The sequence below is a fragment of the Sceloporus occidentalis genome, unplaced genomic scaffold (assembly GCF_023333645.1).
Source record: "Sceloporus occidentalis isolate IW3139 unplaced genomic scaffold, rSceOcc1.0.p SCAF_11, whole genome shotgun sequence".
NCBI lineage: Eukaryota > Metazoa > Chordata > Lepidosauria > Squamata > Phrynosomatidae > Sceloporus > Sceloporus occidentalis.
This window is the reverse complement of record NW_028316991.1, coordinates 20,446,390-20,462,375: the sequence shown is the minus strand read 5'-3', so window position 1 is coordinate 20,462,375 and position 15,986 is coordinate 20,446,390.

Below are 15,986 nucleotides of genomic sequence, written 5' to 3'. Positions count from 1 at the left end.
AACTGACGAACTGGAGTTAATAATGTCTGAAGAAAATTATGACATAGTGGGTATAACAGAGACATGGTTGGATGATAGCTATGACTGGGCGGTTAACATACAGGGTTATAGTCTATTCAGGAAGGATCGGAAAAAACGAAAAGGGGGAGGAGTTTGCCTTTATGTAAAGTCCAGCCTAAAGGCCACACTGAGGGAGAATATATGTGAGGGAAATGATAATGTGGAGTCATTATGGGTAGAAATATATGGAAAGAAAAATAATAAAATACTTTGCTATAAGCCACCAAATATAATGGAAGCAGCAGAAGATCAATTATTAAAGCAAATAAACAAGGCAGCTAATCACAATGAGGTGGTTATTATGGGGGACTTTAACTATCCCGACATAAACTGGGAAACCGAGACCTGTGAATCTCATAAAGGAAACCGGTTTCTGACTATAAGTAAGGATAATTATCTGTCCCAAATGGTACAGGACCCGACCAGAGGGGGCGCCCTACTGGACTTAATATTAACCAACAGACCTGACAGAGTAACTAATGTGCAGGTCAGGGGACGTCTAGGAAATAGTGATCACAATATGATGCATTATAACTTGTCCTTCAATAAGGGAACTCTTAGAGGAGCCACAAGAACTATGCACTTTAGGAGGGCAAAGTTTGATCAACTAAGAGAAGCCCTTAACACTGTAAATTGGGAAAATGTCCTCAAAAACAAGAGTACAGACGCTCAATGGGAGATTTTTAAGAATATCTTAAATTCTCACTGTGAAAGGTACATACCGTATGGGAATAAAAGAGTCAGGAACAAGAGAAAACCAATGTGGATAAATAAAAATGTAAAGGGGGCAATAAATGGCAAAAAAAAGGCATTTAAGCTACTAAAACAGGAAGGCAGTGAGGAAGCACTAAAAAGCTATCGGGAAAAAAATAAAATATGTAAAAATCAGATAAAAGCAGCAAAATTGGAGACAGAAAGACTCATTGCCAAAGAGAGTAAAACAAACCCCAAAATGTTCTTTAACTATATAAATAGTAAAAAGGTTAACAATGAAAGCGTTGGCCCCTTAAAAAGTAATGAGGGAGACGTTATAGACGGGGATCAGGAAAAAGCTAATCTATTAAATATATTCTTCTCTGCTGTATTCACAGAGGAAAATGAAATGCCAGGTAATATACAGCAGGATGAGATAAATGCCCCAGTACATGTCGCCTGTCTAACCCAGGAAGAAGTGCAGTGCCGCCTAAAAAAAATCAAAATAGACAAATCACCAGGTCCAGATGGCATTCACCCCCGCGTTCTAAGGGAGTTAAGTAATGTAATAGACAGACCCCTATTTCTAATATTCAAGGACTCTATAGTGACAGGGTCTGTTCCCCAGGACTGGCGCATAGCAAATGTTGTGCCAATATTCAAAAAGGGGACAAAAAGTGACCCGGGGAATTATAGGCCTGTTAGTTTAACTTCTGTTGTGTGTAAACTGTTTGAGGGTTTCCTAAGAGATGCTATTTTGGAGTATCTCAATGAAAATAAGTGTATGACTCCATATCAGCATTGGGTTTACAAGGGATCGGCCCTGTCAAACTAACCTGATCAGCTTTTATGAGGAGGTGAGCTCAAGACTGGATCGGGGTGAATCGCTGGATGTCGTATATCTTGATTTTTCCAAAGCATTTGATACGGTGCCACATAAAAGGCTCGTACATAAAATGAGAATGCTTGGGCTGGGGGAGAATGTGTGTATGTGGGTAAGTAACTGGCTCAGTGATAGGAAACAGAGGGTGGTTATTAATGGTACATACTCTGAGTGGGTGACTGTTGCTAGTGGGGTACCACAGGGGTCAGTTTTGGGTCCTATTCTTTTTAATATATTTATTAATGACCTTGTAGAGGGATTGCATAGTAAAGTATCAATCTTTGCAGACGATACTAAGCTCTGTAACGTGGTTAACACAATAGAGGACAGTGCACGATTACAAATGGATCTGCATAGGTTGGAGGCTTGGGCTGGGATGTGGCAGATGAGGTTCAACACAGATAAATGTAAGGTTATGCACATGGGGAAGAAAAATCCAGGCTGGGAATATGTATTAAATGGGAAAACACTGGGGACGACTGACATGGAAAAGGACTTAGGAGTTTTAGTTAACAGTAAATTTACCTGTAGCGAGCAGTGTCAGGCAGCTGCTGCTAAGGCAAATAAAATCATGGGGTGCATCAAAAGGGGCATAGATGCCCACGACAAGGAAATAATTCTACCCCTGTACAAGTCACTAGTCAGACCACACATGGAATACTGTGTACAGTACTGGGCACCAGTGTACAAGAAAGATATAGTGGAGCTGGAGAGGGTTCAAAGACGGGCAACCAGAGTAATAAGGGGAATGGGAGGACTACAGTACCCAGAAAGATTATCAGAATTGGGGTTATTTAGTTTGGAAAAAAGACGGTTTAGGGGGGGACTTAATAACTATGTATAAATATATAAGGGGACAGTACAGAGATCACTCCCAGGACCTATTTATACCCAGCACTGTATCTATAACAAGGGGACATCCTCTACGGCTGGAGGAAAGAAGGTTTCTACACCAGCACAGACGGGGGTTCTTTACAGTAAGAGCGGTGAGATTATGGAACTCTCTGCCAGAGGAAGTGGTGATGGTAAACTCAATAAAAGAGTTCAAAAGGAGCCTGGACGTGTTTCTTGAAAGCAATAATATTACAAGTTATGGATATTAGATTAATAGGGACAGAACGTTGATCCAGGGATTTACCGTATTTGCTCGATTATAAGACGACCCTGATTATAAGACGACCCCCCAAAATCTGAATATTAACTTAGGAAAAAAAGAAAAAGCCTGAATATAAGACGACCCTAAAGGAAAAAAGTTTTACCAGTAAATGTTAATTCATGTAAACTATTTTTTTTAATAAAAGCTATGATTGAGAAAAATATTTTTTTTGTTTTTATTTCTTGTATTTTCCAACCTGTCCCCCAGTTACGCACATCTGCCCCCAGGCTTGCCACTCCAATATGGCACTGTGGCCCATGATATGCCTTTTAACCCTCTATATGCCACTGTGCCCCATGGTATGCCTTTTGACCCCCTATGTGCCACTCTGCCTCCAGAAATGCCTTATACCCCTATATGCCACTCTGCCTCCAGAAATGCCTTATACCCCTATATCCCATTCTGGCATTTAGGGGGTTAAAATGCATATTATGGGGCAGAGTGGCATATAGGGAGGTATAAGGCATTTCAGGAGGCAGAGTGGCATTAAGGGAGTTAAAAGGCATTGTATAGAGCACTCTGCCTCCAGAAATGCCTTATACCCCTATATGCCACTCTGGCATTTAGGGGGTTAAAATGCATATTATGGGGCAGAGTGGCATATAGGTGTATAAGGCATTTCAGGAGGCAGAGTGCTCTATTAAATGCCCCCTTAACGCCACTCCAGAAATGCCCTATGCCCCCATTTAACACACACACACACACACACACACACACCCTATACCCCCATTTAACTAACACACACACACACACACACTCTCCTCTCCCCTCCCCTCCCCTCTCAGCCCTCTCAGCCCTCTCTTACCGGTGCTTCCAGCCGGGGCAGCGGGTTGACGTCGCCTTCTGCTGCAGCCGGAAGGAGGTGGAGTTGGCAGCGGGGGTTTGTCTGCGTCCGTCGCGTATACTTTCCCCGGCTGTCAGAGATCAGAGTTCCCCGCACCGGTGCGGGGAACTCTGATCTCTGACAGTCGGGGAAGGTTTGCGCGACGGACGCAGACAACCCCCGCTGCTAGCCACACCTCCTTCCGGCTGCAGCGGACGTTGTCTACGCGAATCGCGTAGACGTCAACCCGCTGCCCCGGCAATACAGCAGGAAGCACCGGTAAGTGTGTGTATGATGGGGGGGGGGGTGAGACAGGAGGATCCAGGTCCCCTGCAGCGGTGCGGGGGATCTGGATCTTAGTCTCCTAATCAGACTCTATTTGAGGTCTGATTAGAAGACGACCCCGATTAGAAGACGAGGGGTATTTTTCAGAGCATTTGCTCTGAAAAAAACCTCGTCTTATAATCGAGCAAATACGGTATTCTGATTGCCATATTTGGAGTCGGGAAGGAATTTTCCCCCTGGTATGGGGCAATTGGCATCTGCTTCATAAGGGTTTTTTGCCTTCCTCTGGATCAACACAGTAGGGACACAATATGTATATAGGTTGAACTTGATGGACTTTGGTCTTTTTTCAACCTTATGAACTATGTTACTATGTTACTATGTTACTATAATAATGAACTTGGATGTCATTGGAGTACCTTTGTACTTAATTCATTAATCACAAGTGCTAATATTTTGTGCTTTCTAGTAAGCAATGCTGTCCCCTCTGACACCAGGGCAGTAAAATAAACCCCAGAGAAGTATTTATAGCTCAGTCTGACAGTGTGATAAAATATTTGAGGCTACTATAAAATATTTCACTTAATTAAACATGGTTATGCAATACAGTGCAATTGTGAAAATGCAAAAATGCTTGCACAGATGGTTTTTGGATTCAGAAGAAAAAGTACAATAGCTTAGAACGATGAGTACTTTCAGAAGATAAGAGTATTCGGTGAGACGTGTATGGCGGAAGATAATAGTTTCTATGTAAGTGAGTTTTGTTCTTGCAAATTTCACGTATTAGTCCCCACTGATAATCCAAGCCGAGCCAACTGAGCCGCTGAGATAAGCAAGTCTAAAGATCTTTAAAAAATCGCCGGATGATGGGAGTTTTTATGGTAACTTTTATGCCACATTTAGCCTAAAGGAAAAAATATATAAAAATTGTGGAATCTCCATAGAAAGATTTTAAGAAAATTAACTAGGTCAAAAATAAGGTAATGCCTCCTGCTTTGGAGGGACAGTCCCTATTTGGGACCCAAATCCTTCCGCCCCTCTTTCTTTCTTTGATGTCCTTTTTCTTTTTCTTTAGGAGTTTTTAAAAGCTCAGTCAGGGTGAGCAACTCCATGTGAGTGACCCAGCACCCTAGTGGCTGTAAGTGGAATTACAAGTAACATAACACACATGGCCATCCTTGCCAACTCTTCCTTCTACTCAATGTAACACCGCAGCCGTGATTCACTGATACTAGGTGGAAAAGGAGCATGCCCCATGTGCCCTCTTTTAAAGCCCCTGATTTGTCCTGGCAAGTGCCCCCAAAGCCCCCATTCCTTAAATCCCAAGGGTAAATTATGTTTGAAAAACATCCATGCCTTTACATAAGTCACCACCAATCATTTTCATTTAATATCATGCTTAAATAAAATTTTTGAAAAACAATAAAAATTTTTTTTGTAAAATTACATATTTAGGGAAGGTTAAAAAAAGGTGTATACAAAATGACATCATCACACCCACATTCTATCAAGGCAGACCATTATGACGTGTATAATTTCATATAATTTCATACCTATAAATGGATAAAAAAAAAAAATTGATAATTTCATTCAAATTACCCCAGATTTTGCAGAAATCTGTGAGTTTCTTTAAGAATGCATGTTCTGTATGGGGAACTGCATATCTTTTATGATATAAGATGTGGTAAAAAAAATGTATAATTTTGTGTGTGGCGGTTGCATAATTTTTTCCCATTCACCAGGATTTTTACCATTTTAGCTTGAAACTCTTTAAAGTCGAAATTCCACCTTCCTGCCGTTCCCACATACAGTACCGAAGGTTTTCTATATATCAATGGACACTATCCTTTTGCCATTATTTTTTGTAAAAAAACAAAACTCGATATATCTTTTAAAAACCTTTGAATGTCAGACAAATTACAATTTAATTTACCACCAACGCGTAATATTGTTTGCCTTTTTTTGGACCCGTTTCCTTGCAAATTAGCACAAAACAACCTTGCTCCGTCTAACCCAAGCAGATGCCGAGCTGTCATTGACTCCCGTAATCTATCTATTTCCTCTTGGCAAGCATCTGGACGCTACATATGTGCAGGCGGGCAACTATTTTGCCGTGTCTGCGATCGCCGTGTAGAAAAATCCAGGTATAAACCCACACAGGGGGCTTCGATACGCATTTAATAAATAGAATAAATAGAATACATCTAGTATTCTAAATATAAAATAAAGCTTTGTATATGGAAATGTTTCAATATCATCTAAATAAGTAAGTGATGTAAAAATTATAAAATTAATTAATTTAATTAATTAAACCCAGAAAAGATCCAATGTGAGAATCCGATGGACGCCATTTGTTTAAGACGTTTGGACCAATTTGTCATTATACCTAAATTCATTTATTACACCTTAATATTGCTTGTGCTTTCTGTTTGTCCTTCTGTGAAACTGTTCTGGAATTTCTTTTTAAAAGTTTGCCAAGGGCCATTGGAACACAGGAGTGATGGGAGTGATAAAGAGCCATTGGAACACAGGAGTGATGGGAGTGATAAAGGGCCATTGGAACACAGGAGTGATGGGAGTGATAAAAGGCCATTGGAACACAGGAGTGATGGGAGTGATAAAGGGCCATTGGAACACAGGACTGATGGGAGTGATAAAAGGCCATTGGAACACAGGAGTGATGGGAGTGATAAAGGGCCATTGGAACACAGGAGTGATGGGAGTGATAAAGAGCCTCTGTACGCCTATGAAGAGATTCCATTAAAATTCAGCCGCTTACAGCTAAAAGAGTCATATATATTCAATAATAAATTATTAAAGTATTTTACAATGTAAGATCCTTCTACCATTGAAAAAATGGTAAACATTAACATCTGGAAACTAAAATAAGCGCAAGAGAACCCAAATCCATGATGACTAATGAGAATATTATTACCCAGTTGTATTACTGAAAAAATAGTCTATTTAGCTGGTGTTCAAATATAGTGTTTAAATATTTAAATCTCTTTAGTTTACATTAAAAATGTAGATGTAGATGTAATGTAAGAAGGTTTTATTTTACTCAGAGGGTGGCAGGTAAGTGGAACAGCCTTCCAGCATATGTGGTAGAGGCTGATACAGTAAGGAAGTTAAAATGTGCATTATTAACAATTAAATTAAAATATGACTTGACTCAAGTTAGAGGCCAGATTTTTGAGGTCCGTAGCAAGCAGAATGGTTGAGGAGGATAGAACTAGTTAGAACAAGGACCATCATTTCCAACACAAAACACGGATAGTATTATAGTATAGAACTTTAAAGAGTTAAAGGGAAGGATACATTTGGCTTTTGAATCAAGTACTAGTTCAAATACTGTTTGCTCTTGGTTTTCTGAGAAATGTTGCACGTTACATTCATCATAGTTATATGAAAAATCACACATTACATCTAATGATGGGTAATTCCAGCTTCACAGAGCAACATTTGCCTTTCCGTAAAAAAAAAAGTGAAAAACAAGCTGCATAAATAGCGTTTTGCGTTACGTGATGTCAATGGGAAGCTTTGTTCTATAGGATCTTGGTCATAAAGAAAATGTGTTGTTGGGTTTTTTTGGAGATGAAAGTGTTACGGTATCTTCCAATTCTTAAAGGTTAAATAAACATTCTGAGTACATGGTGTAGTTGTGTTGGAGGACAGACATCATAATGTTTCAGCTGGTCAAGGAGAAGCACCTTGAGGGTATACTTGGAGTTGTGGTTAGGGAAGAACATCAAAGGGGGTAACATTTGTTGTTTTTGTCTTATAGGATGCCCTTACCAAAACTGAGATGTAGACAAACATGTATTGTCCCTTTGTAGGAAACAGCCCTCTCCCTATTCTGAAGAGAGGCTACACTAGAAGCTGGGATCTCCACAGTGTTGTAAGTACTGCTGGTACCCCCCCCCAACTTGCATAGACAACCTCAGCTTCTTCCACTGCTGTGGCCGTTGGAGAAACTCCTCGCAGCACCTACAGGTGGTAGACACGGACATCCACGGCGCCATCTTCCCAGAGCCCAGCAGAATCCAAGATGGCTCCCCAGTGCATCCTTTTTTCTCTGCCACTCCAATCAGGCGGGTTTTCTTAGCGGGGGCTATTTTAATCAATCTGTAGGTTTCATCTTTGCCTGCTATAGAGTCTCATGAAGTTCTTCAGGGCTTTGATGACTTAGTCTTTGATTTTCTGTGTATTGACCCCGGCTTGCCTCTGACTACTCTGCCTGCTCCTCATCCCGGACTACGTCTGACTATGCGGACTTCTCCAGTCTTTGTACCCAGCTCATTATTGTCTGCTGCTGGTTGTATGTTTCTGAGACCCTGCACTGTGGATCCTCCACCTGAGGTTTTTCGCGGTTAATGTTATTCTTAAGGGTTTGCTCCTAGCCCTACTTTCATGTAACTTGTACATTGAAGCCAGTTTTACATGGAATCCTATGTATTTTACTGCATGCAAATAGGTACATGTATTCTTTAGTTTTTGGATTTCGAAAATGAGATTTCAGTCTTATTTTGCTCCTCTCCTTGGCTGTCTCTAGTGAAAACAGGAAGTATATTTAAGTACACTTCCTGCCCATGCTCTATAGTACTCCGAATCAATGTGAGATTAGCAGCCAATCACACGTGAATTAGTTGAACATTAATGTTCAGTTAGCATACGTGCAATTGGCTGCCGGCTCTCCAATCAGGTCTAAAGGGAGCACTGAAAACCATGCTCCTGGTTTCAGGAGAGGCAGGCAGGGGATGTCTAACTCTAATAACTAAAAAGAAGAGACTAGTGTGTCCCTTAAAGAGGCAATAATAGCGCATGGGTGCAACTACTGAATCTTTTATTGGACTTGCATCTGAAAGGTATATAGCCACGTACACCTCTGTGAGCTACAGTTATTTGAGTAACTACAGGCTATTGAAATGGCCTAGCATGAAGAGAAGCAAAAATAAACCAAAATAAGTCTATCTATATGTGAAGATACTATATGTACCATTACATAAGTTATGGTGGGTAAAGGTGATGGAAAACCCTTCCATTTAATTTTAAGGGGTAGTAGAAGTATTATTATACACTCATCTACAGACACCAGCCGGCTTGTTTTTACCTCAGAAATCTCATGGTGCTGCCACAACCACAAGGGATTCTGGGTAGGCGCATGCAAATACGGTCAACAATTACATGTGAATATACTATATATATACATTCAGATTAACACAATGTCTAAAAACGTGGGTAGCAGTTGCTATTTGCGGCTAATTCCATGCCTCAGAAGTCTCCGTACTGGACAGAGGGTCTCTAAACTCGAAATAAACAGATCTATCACCACATTGAAATTCTCTGCCGCAAAAAAAAAAAAAAAAAAAGGTTAGCGCAGCAATAAATCCTCAGTCCGAAGGAAAATCGAACATCTGCTATTCTTAGGACCCATCCTAGCGTTTTTAAAGAACATCTCTTATTCATGGGCCGGGTATATTATGTACATTATACGTCTGTAATGTAAAGGAATTGTCAGAACATGGGAAATTACATGCTGAAAAAAATCACAGTGCGCCCTGTTTGTATCTGGTATATGGTTGAGAAATTAGATTTCTATATAGGTCACTTATATCGGTGCATTTCCACTCAGAGGTGGTATTAACCCGTTCAGAGCTGGACTCCTGTATCCAATTGTAACATGTACTGGATACAATATTTCCCGAATTCTGGATTTTATAGTTCTCCACACCTATGTAATGGTCTTTACAAATTAAGTAATATATATATATATACATATATATCAAATATATATAAAAAAATCAACCTTATATGTAGACAATTGAAGCAGCCACTAAAGGTGCTGTTCCACTTATAACACAATATAAGTGTTAAGCAAATACACTTCTGCTACCAGTGGCGTCTCCAGCTTTCATATTTAGGGGGGGCACATGGGGGGCCAGGAACCAAAGTATGGGGGCCAATTATAAAACGGTACATATACACTATATATATATATATATATATATATATATATACACATATACACACACACGTTAGGCAGTTATTTCTCATTCTTTAATATTAGCCCCTGCTGATGACAATATATAGAAATATTACACCCTGCTTCTGATATATATTAATATTAACCCCTGCTGCGGATATATATTGATATTAGCCCCTGCTGCGGATATATACTTATATTATACCCTGCTGCCGATATACATAAAAATTATACCCTGCTGCCGATATATATTAATATTTGACCCTGCTACCAGTATATATTAATATTAGCCCCTACTGCCAATATATATTATTAGTCCCTGCAGCCAATATATATATAAACTTAGCCCCTGCAGCCAATATATATTAATATTAACCCCTGCTGCCGATATATATATAAATACTAGACCCTGCTGCCAATATGAATATAAATACTAGACCCTGCTGCCAATTAATATTAATATTAGCCCCTGCTGCCAATATATGTTAATATCTCCCTCTCCCTCCCAAACTATCCTAACTACCCCCTCTCCCTCCCAATCTATCCTAACTACCCCCTCTCCCTCCCAATCTATCCTAACTACCCCCTCTCCCTCCCAATCTATCCTATCTACCCCCTCTCTCCCTCCCAATGTATCCCTATCTACCTCTTTTCACTCTCTAACCCCCTCCTAACTTTCTACCCTCCTCCCCCCCCTTTGAAGTTCACTTACCTTGGGCTTGTAGAAGTCCAGCGGCGGGATCGCGAGGTCTCTGTCTTCCTGGTTCTGCCGCAGTGTGCGCGGCTTCATTGCTGAGTGCCGGATATGACATCATATACCGGCGCTCGGCTTGAAATGCCGGCACTGCGACCAAGGCCTCTCTCTCTCTCCTCCGGATCTATTAAAAAAAAAAAAAAAAAAGACGGCGTTTCAATTGGGGGGGCACACCGGGGGGCACAGCATGATTTAGGGGGGGCCATGGCCCCCTCTGGCCCCCCCCTGCCGACGCCACTGTCTGCTACTAATAAAGATCTATCGTTAAATCACCAAAACCATTAAGTTTTTTTTCCTCCTGTTTTTTTTTATGGCAGAAACGTATCAGTGCCTACTTTTGTGTCACGAGAATAAGCGTCCCCAATAAAAATTATGAAAGAGGTGAATTTTCCCTTTAATTAAAGATTCTTTTCTGGGAAGGGTTTAGACAATCGTCAGTTGTTTAAGAATAATGTTTCTAAAATTGTTAAATTCAGTAGTTGACAATTAAAAGTGGGAAATGTGAGAGAAATGTGTTTTCGTTTCTTGAGAATGCTCCGTTGATGATCAACGACGTACTTGATCCTCATCTTCAGCCCAAGGAAATAGTCCTGTCCAAGAATAAGGTACAAAAGGGAACAATATCCAATCCACTCCTTTAGTTTTAAAGTTGTTTTGGCTTCTGTGTTTGGGCTGAAAATGTTCCTAGGGGGGCTTCGGAGGGGTGTGCTAAGGAACTTTTTATTTGAATTTTTCATATCACTTAACTCTTTAGGACTGGCGATAGAGGGACGTTAAGAGGCAGGGAATGGGTAAGGGATGGGGCATGTATTTTATTGTTATGAACCCCATAACATGAATAATATATATATATATATACCGTATTGGCTTGGTTATAGGCCGCACCCGAATATAGGCAGCACCCTAAAAGTAAGGAAAAATGTTTTTTAGTAAAAAAAACCTGTAAAATAGATTTGCTGCCACTCTGCCCTCCACCCGAGATATGCTGCCACTCTGCCCCCCCCGAGATATGCTGCCACTCTGCCCCCAAGATGTGCCCCCCCCCCACGACTTACCAAAGCAGACTCCCGTGTGTCTTGCGGGGCCGGCAGTGGACACCTACGCAATACGCGTAGACAACTTCCAGTGCCAGCACTTCCGCCTGCACGGGAGATCGTCTAAGCGCATCATGCAGACGTTCACCGGCTGCGGCGATGCGCTTAAACGACCTCCGCTGCCGGCACGTCTGCACGATGTGCTTTAACAATCTCCCTTGCCGGCACTCCCCCTGCACCGCTGCGGGGGATCTGTATCCTAACCCTGCTGCCTGCCCGGCGCCCGGAACTGCATGTCCCGGGCGTCGGGCGCTAGACCCCGAATATAGGCCGCACCCCCACTTTAAAGATTTAAAGTGGGGGAAAAAAGTGCGGCCTATATTCGAGCAAATATGGTATATTATCTATATCCCATAGGATTTTAACCCCCCATTTAAGATTGAGTATGTAAAGGTATGCTCAAGTAATCCTACTGCCCTTGGGATCGGTTTAATGAACAGACCGGTCCATTTACACACGCGTTGGGGCGAATTTGTGAGGTTTCTGCCGTAATTCCAGCAGGGAGGATTTTTTTTACTTTTTCGTCCAGCTCTCCTATTTGAATTTCAATTACAATTTCTCTGCATCTGCAGAATTTGTCCCCCCCCCTCCTCTGCAGTAAAAGGAAAGAGAAAGAGATAAAAATGAAAAATACATAGTATTTTTTTTATATATATAGAGAACAATGATATATACTTCTCAGCACAATGATTTTTAATAACACAATAATGAGTTAGAATGAAAAGCTGAGCTCTGAAGCCCTCCCTGGGCTGTTATCTTTAGCGTGTCCTCAGATACTTTTGATGAAATGGAATTTCCAATTAGAAGAGGTCACCTCTGTCAGCGTATGAAAGCACAGAAAGATAGATGATTCAGAACCATAAAAGCAATGGTGTGACCGAACCAGAGACCCTCCATCGTACTGCGTTGCTACTTTAGAAGCCAGAATAATGTATTACTTGCAATTATAAAACGCATTGTGTGCGATCCATATTCTGTAAGTAAAGGTCTCACAACAGAATGAACTTGAGCCGTCGTACTCGCTGTAATGGAATGAGTTTGTATCTCTAACTATCATACAACTCCTGGAACCCAACACTCACATGTATGTATAGCTTTAAATTGTAAGCTCTTTTGCACTGCCCTGAGCCCTACCCAGGACAGCACCCCCAGCCAACCCCTCCGCGGCCGGCGTCTTCACTGCATTAAAAAGAGCACTGTGCCTTTAAGACACATTGCCCAGGGATATAACGTCACGTCCTGGCTTTCCATGTCCTAAAGGCGCACAGCTGAGCCGGCGCAGCCCCTATTGTATAAGTGCCACCCAGTATCAAAGATCTCCATTGATCCATTGCGCGGCGGGACCTCAGCAGGCCTAACCGCCATACCTGGGAACGTCCCGCTGATATTGGCGGGCAGTCCCGTTAAAGTTGCGTGCACTTCATCGCCCAAGAGGGCTACTGCCCCCTGGACCTGTCGCCCTAGGCTTGATCAGCCTAAACCAGGATATGTCGCTGTACAGGACCTCTAAATCTGTTAGCGCTATATAAATTTAATTTTATAATAACATGCATAGCTCTACACTATTCCATAGAGCTTACAATCTAAATTGAAGATTTGGTATTGTTTTTCTTATATCTTATATTCCAGGAATAGTCTTGCTCATCGCTCTATTTTACTTTCTACATCATTTCTGTGCTATTCAAACAACAACATGCAAACTACTCGGATATGCTTATGAGACGATTGCAATTGATTACAACGGAATGTTTATTTAAGCTACGGAATTCGATGGCGCTATATAAAACAATAAATAATAATAATAATATAGAATGTACACTGAGGATGCATCTTTCAAAAAAGTATAGGTTTTATGTTTAACTGTTTCAGCACAGAGGTCGGCGAATTGATTCGTTACTCAACAATATGGCACCTGAAAGGCCAATAAAATACGTGTCAAGAAGGAGCCGTGCATTAATTCGATTAATTCAGGTAAAGTAAATGGGAACGGTGGGGTGCTTTCAGAGGACAATCAGTTCTGTGTCACGCCCAGCAATGCAGATGTTCGAGGCACTGCAAAAATGGCCGTCTCTTAGAAGAAACATAGAACTTTCACTTGGTGCTTATTTATTGAGAGGCGAGATACCCCCCATTCATTCATAATAGATGGTGGAATGCAAACACTGTCCTATGAGATGTATAGATATATATATATATTGTTACTGTTTACTTTAAAGATTATAGAGGGGCCCTTTGACACTCCGGCTACCAAAGTGTGTTTCTCATCCTGACGTCTCTGAGGAGGTCAGCAATGATGTGGACAGAGGATAAGGCGACAAAGAAAAATGTGTTTTTCTTAAATATGACAATTTGACCCATCCTATGGTATACCCTACTTTGCTTTGCCCTCTTATAGTGAACACGCGAAGAACAAGAAGAAGAGTCCCAGAGTAGAGCAGTGGGATGCTTGGAACATCGTTGTCCTGCACCTTGACTGTCTACTACCTCCAGGGTAACAATCCATGGGTCCAGGGTAACACGTTAGTTAATCCTCCACAACATAGAGGGACCCTAAAGGGATGGGTAAAGTGAGGCTCTCCAGTACCGGGTGAACTGGCATGATGGTTGGCCAGCTAATTTGCTGGCTTGTCAAGTCATTGAATGTGTTACTTCTGTTGCCATCTCTGGTGACCAAACTACTGCAGTCCCTACTGCAGAGGAATCCATAAAGAACTTCAGAGATATTTTTTTCATTCTTTTAATATATAGGAAACTATAAATGTGCAAATTAGCGAACGCTGCCAAGTTATTTTTAGAAAACTGCAGAACAACGTATTGTCTCAGAATATGACCCGCTTTAGAAAGCGGTACTTAAGGGCAAGGCTTCTTAATGTGCGTGCGTCCACCCAGCCACTTCCAGGTTAGAAAAGCACTGAAACCTAAGCCAAAAAAATAATTAGCTTGGGAAAAAAAAATATTATATGCTCTATAAATTAACGTAATGACCAGTAGATAGAATCAGTGTAATTTTCCAGCAGAAGATATAATTTCTGAGCCCACCATTCCTGGCCAACACATTCACATGAAACATGATAATATAGGACGGAAGGAAAAAGGATCGTAGAAATGTATTAATTTTGGAAATCCTGCGTAACGCCACGGCTGTGTGTGGCTGAATGGTAACGAAAGCAGAAGAGGTGTAGGTTGTGGCCCGTCGGTGGGAGATTTGTGACACTCACCTTATACCCAAGTTCTTTTGGAACCCTCCACATTCTGAGGATGTTTCTAAAGACCAACCTGCCATAGCAGCAATATATGGAATATATACTTACAAGGGAAATTGTTACATGGAAGTAAACCTAATAAATTACTTTTTAGACATTAAAAGCATATGTCACCTCCTCAGGATAGGTGTTGAGATGCAAAAACTTTCTAGTATAGGGTTCTTAAGTGATTTTTACTACCAGTTTAAGTGATGATCATTGATTCGATGTGGAAGTGGAAAGCACTTACTTCTTAAACATGGTTTGAAATGTTCTTTGGTACAAATCAATCTCTACAAAACGCTTTGGCAGAGAGTGTGAACGAAAGCTAAAATTGAGCAATGGAAGACTAATTGCTCTCAGGACACCTAAAATAGTCTTGGAAACCACTAACTGCATATTCATTGGAGTCTGCTATTAGTTTAATCATAGTACGGGACAAGTGCTATGCTAAAAGATATGTTTTTTGCTTCATATAATAAGTTGGCTTTGGATTTTAGAAGTTATCCAAATTAATATATCATGATATCTCATTTTAAACAAACCTGCACAATGTGTTAGCATCAGTACACTGGGTTGGATTAAGTAAAGTCTGATGGGTAAAGTTCCTGTTAATTGCCCAAAATTATTCATCAAAGAAGAGGACTCAGAGGTCCTGAAAGCTTAGGTGACTCTCCATCCATTTATATGTAGACCCAATCACCTCCTACCAAATGCTCCATCCTCCACGATACAGCCATATACGTTTCCCATGTTTCCGGTGTTCAAGTCACATTGGAATCGGTGATCATGGAAGGACATTGATGTCCTTCAACTTTTACTTCTGAAAAGCCCACAATTAACTCAAACATCAACTGGTAGGATGTTCAGCACTGGGTAACCTCATGTTTGATGATAATCTGTTGCCAAGCTTACTTTTCCATGACATATTGTTAAATGCCTACATCCATGGCAAAGGATTTTTGTTGAAGTCAACAACGTTCAAAGTTGGGGATCGCTTACTTTGACCAGAC